We start from the raw sequence: 5975 nt of genomic DNA, 5'->3' as shown, positions 1-5975 counted from the left end.
ACTGATCTATCAGTCATTCAAGAATGATTGAATTAGGACGCATAACTCAAAGGATGAACCTTGAACCAATTTAAAGAACCAATTTTAAATTGTCTCTTTAAGCATTTTACTAGTAGCCCGTCAAAAAATCACATCACTTGTTTCCCTTTTCTGAGTCAATCTATGAGAAATACCAAAGATAACACAGTTTGAAAGGCATAAAACAATATTTTTGCATCACAAGGTAATCCCTAAAGAGCTTTAGCCAAAAACTTGGCATATTGTGGTATGGTGTGCAGTGTGTCCTTAAAGACATAAAGTGAAGGACAAAATAAGTGGCAGGTCTAGAAAAATAATCTCCTGCACATCGACACTATTTGAAAGTAAAAAGTAGAAAAAGAAATCCAACAAAGGCCTGACACAGGACCTGAGCGATGCATCTAACCGTTCAGTTGATGCTTCATCACTCAGGGAAGTGAAACGGGGATAGCAGTCTCAGGTGTGCCAAGTTACAGAAGAACTGGACTGAAAATCTGTGGCAACAGGTCTTACGGAATGATTGATACAAACCTGAAATTTCACGTGTGGAGACCCAACAGTGACTCTCTACAGCCACATGTAAAACATGATGACGGCTTTGTCATGTTTTGGGCTCGATGCTGGGATCTTGTCAAAATTGATGAAATTAGGAATGCAGAAAAGTACTGTAAGAATCTGATCACCATGAAGAAAGATTAACTCAAATTTTGCGCAGAACTGTACTCATAATATAAATGCCAAGAAGTTGATAGATGGGCAATTTCTTCACCAAAAATCTTTTTTTCTGATTTTCCCCCACAGTTTGAATAGTTGAGCTAAATGAATACAGATGGGTAAGAAGAGAAAAAAAAAGCTAATTAACATGACCCAAAGAGCTTCAACTCTGAGGACTTGCAAATGTCATGGCATATGATTCACACAGTTTTCATACTTGTTACGTCCCCACGATGAAGGTCTAGGGGTGTGTGTGGACTGGTAACAAATGGGTCCAGAACAGAATGAAAGGAGAACAGACAGAGGTGCTTAGTAAATAAAATAGTTTTTATTATAGATAAAATTAACATAAGGAGCCGGCAACACTGTTTTACCAATAACACTAGAAAAAGAAAAAGGTTGCAACAACAAAGAACACAACAACCAAACAAACTCCACACCACGAGGAGGCACTTCCAGGGGCCCACAAGCTCACCCTGTCACTAGCAGCAGCTAGCTTTACTGCTGCCGAGGCCCACAAGCCCACACTACTCATGTGAAGCAGCTACACTGCAAACTGCTTCCACAACTCCACACTATAGGATCTCTCCCGACACCTTCGACACACAATGTGGGAACACCAGAGAAAAAACACTCTCATATCCAGTTCATCCCCAGCTTATATGACCTAGGAGAGGTGATTGCTAACTGGGCCCAGGTGGTAAATGAGGCCAATGAACAGCAGCTGTGTCCTGGGGAGAGAGAAGAGCAAGAGAGAGACAGAGGGGTGGAGCAAGAGAGGAAGAGGCGGAGAGAAAACACCACACCCACACAAGGGCAATTTTAGGAGGCCCAGCTAGGGCCGTAACACCCCCTCCCATAAATACAAACCAGTGGTTTGCCACAGGATGTCCTACACAAATCTTAAATCTATCACCTACCGTGCACCATAATAATGGTTAGGCATACCCTGCCAAATCTGCCAAGACCTTTTTGATGGGTTGAAAACACCGAATCGGGTTGGCTCAAGTCCCTCAACATAGTGTCCCAAGTGACAGCCAGATTTTTTTTGAGCCATCACATATGGAGAACCCAGCGAATAGCTAGAAGGCCTTTCTGAAACACAAAGATGCTTCTTCGCTAGCTCATGGCAACAGGCATGCTGGCTAGCCAGAGGTGCAGGTTGGAATGGTTGTGTCACACACAATCTGTCACACTGTAGGTCATCTGGAAGATGGTCAACAGGTGGCAGCTCAGAATTAGTCGACCTCTGACAGTGACCAAAAGACACCACTGAGCAATTATGCTCCAACTGTCGTCTCGGACTGGCAACTTTGTCCGTTTGTGAACCACGATTGACTCCTTTCAAAGCAGAGCCTTTTTGCTTTGAGTGGGCTTTCAAACAGTTAGCAACCAGGTGGCCAGGTTTGTGGCAGAAGAAACAGACCTTTGTTTTGGCTCTTGAAATCACGCCTGTATCAGCTTTGCTAGCTGGCACACTCCTAGCTCTCGAGACCAACTGTTTCTGTTTGTAGGCCTCACAATTTGCTATCAAATGGCCAGACCTGAAACAGAAGAAAAACTTTCTTTTCACCTTGGGACGGGACACAGGTACCTCGCTCTTTGGGTACGGCACAGCTGGCACATTGCTAACCTTCACTGAGGCATCGCGTCGGTAATGCTTAATGACACTGGTTTTATGGATGAGGGCAAACTCATCAGCCAGTGTTGCAGCCTGCTGTAATGAGGAAACCCTTTGTCTGCTAAGGTGTACTGCGATGCACTCGGAGACGCAGTTCTTAAATTCCTCTATCAGCATTAATTCACGCATCGACGCCAGGTCTGTAGCTTTGCTGGTGTGAGTACAAGAAAATAATTAGTGTAATATGTGTTAAATTTGTTTAGATCAGAGGAATAGGGAAGGATTTGTTTGTCTGTGTTTTAGTTTGGCTTAGTTGTAGGCCTGAGAGTGTGTAATTGTTTAGAGAGAAATGAATTTATGGATACTGGGGGTCTGCCTGCCATAAAAGGAGACAGGAAGCTACAGTTGGGGGTTGCTGATGCTTATACCTTTAATAAAACTCTTAAGTGTTATACACTTAGAAGTAGGTTTGCAGGAGATTCTCCACATGATCTGTAAATGTAAGACAGCAAGAGGCCAATGGCCCAGTGGATGCAGAGTGGGGGTCTCAGTGTTTGTAATATGTTAACTCTGTTTTCTATGTTGTGTAGAGGAATTGTGTGTAGCTTGGGTGAGATTACTTTTATGACCCCCAGGAAGTCACGTACACAGAGACACACAGTGCTTTGACTGTTATGACGCACCCACACCTACATGCACAGTCACTCACGTGCACTCACATAGACACACGGGTATGCGCACACACAGGCACTCACATGCTCGTGCAGACACACACAGACAGAGTTTCCAGCACACACTGGGGGGTTTTATGATGGGGTCACTTCTACAAAACTGTTTCACAGACAAAGCAGTGAAGGTCTGCAGAGGGACACCGGCCTTGCACGTCTTCCCTTCTAGAAGATGCATGCTTAGATGAAGATGAATAAAGATTTTGTGAAATGACTACTGAGTTCCGGTGCCGTCTCTGGATGCCTGAGGGAAAAAAAAAAAAAAAAAAAAAAAAAGAACCGGGGTGAAACTGATTTCTTAACACTGGACACCACCGATCAAAAAGCACACTTTTCTTCCTCGCGAAGTCTCAGTAGGATTGACCTTGTCCCCTTTTTAATCCCCGGAAACGCTGCCTATAAGCTTCTGGGACTAGCTCCTAAGCTAGAAGAATGGCACTTTTTAGCTTGTCATAATTCAGACTGTCCTCAGCGGACAATAAGGAACAAACTTCCTGAGCTTCACCTACCAGCTTACATTGTAACAAAATGCCCCACGAATCCCGTGGCCAGTGCAAGGCTGTGGCTATACGCTCAAATGACTCGAAGTAACTGTCGCGGAACACCGGAACCAGACGACTGCTTTTCCCTACATCTGCCTACCGAATGGAGGCAGTTGGAGGAAGGGAAGCCGGCTGGAGTTCCAACTGTTGCAACTTGACAGCTGTCTCCACCTCCACCTCCTTCAATTCAACCTCCCTGGCCCTTGCAAGCTCTGCCTCTAAACGCCTAAGTTACAACTCCTTTAACTGGAACTCCCTTTCACGATCCTCCTTTTCCAACTTAAGACGAGCCAGGCGTACACAGAGCCTAGCATCCTGCTTAGAGCCTACTGATGATTCAATGGAGAGAGGTTCGAAGTGAGGCAGTGTCATCTACTTGTCCTCAGGCAACCCCTGAGCAACAGGCGTAAACACTGATGGAGCTACAGCTTGAGCTGGCACCTGCGGAACAGGCTGAGACGCTACACCATGCTCAGGTGGACTGGCAGACACCGGCAAGGCCACCATCCCTTTCTCCACCAATCCAGACATAAGAGCAGCTTTCAGCTCAGCCTTACGCAGAGCTATGGAGACACAAATGCCATAAATTGCTGCCACCTCATGCAAATCCCTCTTCCTACAGGCGTCCAGCTGGACAAGCGAAGGGTTTGCCTTAAACATGGAAACATCAAAGGTAGCCATTCAAAACTACCTGAGGCTAACAATAACAACAAAGAAGCACCACCTCCAACACACAAATCAAAAACAGGTGGGAAATATGTGTGACCACAGGTTAACCAATAAATAAAAATACCATCGACCCTGGCAGCACGGTGGCACGGTGGTTAGCACTGTTGCCGCACAGCAAGAAGGTCCTGAGTTCAATTCCAACATCAGGCCAGGGTCTTTCTGTGTGGAGTTTGCATGTTCTCCCCGTGTTTGCGTGGGTTCCCTCCGGGTACTCCGGCTTCCTCCCACCGTCCAAAGACATGCAGCTTGTGGGGATAGGTTAATTGGATAATACAAATTGTCACTAGGTGTGAATGTGAGTGTGAATGGTTGTCTGTTCCTGTGTGTTGGCCCTGCGACAGACTGGCGACCTGTCCAGGGTGTACCCCGCCTTTCGCCCTATGACAGCTGGGATAGGCTCCAGCGCCCCCCGCGACCCTGAAAAGGATAAGCGGAAGCGAATGGATCGATGGATGGACCATCAACCCTCTCCCCAGACCTACCTACTAAAATCTTAGCCTAGTTAGCTTCTGGAGTGTACCAGGCTCGAGGCAACTTTAAAGGTTAAGCATCAAGTGCACAAAGCACCGACAAGCCTACCCCCGACAGGGAACTAATCCCCACTTGGGATTACTCCGAAAATAAAAAAGGCAAAATAAAAAAATGAGTGCCTGGAGGAGGAGCTTACGCTCAGCTAGACACCCCCTGTGCTAACTGGAGAGAGTATAGCAGATACAACACAACTACACAAGCCACCGGCAAACAACACACTACAACCTAACCGCTGTTCCTTCCAGTCATATCCCGGACGAGCCCCCACATTGTTACGTCCCCACGATGAAGGTCTAGGGGTGTGTGTGGACTGGTAACAAATGGGTCCAGAACAGAATGAAAGGAGAACAGACAGAGGTGCTTAGTAAATAAAATAGTTTTTATTATAGATAAAATTAACATAAGGAGCCGGCAACGCTGTTTTACCAATAACACTAGAAAAAGAAAAAGGTTGCAACAACAAAGAACACAACAACCAAACAAACTCCACACCACGAGGAGGCACTTCCAGGGGCCCACTAGCTCACCCTGTCACTAGCAGCAGCTAGCTTTACTGCTGCCGAGGCCCACAAGCCCACACTACTCATGTGAAGCAGCTACACTGCAAACTGCTTCCACAACTCCACACTATAGGATCTCTCCCAACACCTTCGACACACAATGTGGGAACACCAGAGAAAAAACACTCTCTCATACCCAGTTCATCCCCAGCTTATATGACCTAGGAGAGGTGATTGCTAACTGGGCCCAGGTGGTAAATGAGGCCAATGAACAGCAGCTGTGTCCTGGGGAGAGAGAAGAGCAAGAGAGAGACAGAGGGGTGGAGCAAGAGAGGAAGAGGCGGAGAGAAAACACCACACCCACACAAGGGCAGTTTCAGGAGGCCCAGCTAGGGCCGTAACAATACTCATTAAATTTTTCAGTGACTCCTTAGAGCCTGCCCTGTGTTTTTGTGCTCTTCACTCATCTGTTTAGGTTTCTGCTCTAATAATTATTACATTTTTTAATAGCATACAAAAATATAGGCACACCAGTATAAAGTAGCACACCACTCAAATTTAAGAATGGACACATTTATTCATATGGCTTAGA

The sequence above is a fragment of the Rhamphochromis longiceps genome, linkage group LG10 (assembly GCF_057381845.1).
Source record: "Rhamphochromis longiceps isolate RC_006_pf linkage group LG10, R_longiceps_female_GT1.1, whole genome shotgun sequence".
NCBI lineage: Eukaryota > Metazoa > Chordata > Actinopteri > Cichliformes > Cichlidae > Rhamphochromis > Rhamphochromis longiceps.
Note: the sequence above shows the minus strand (reverse complement) of the source record.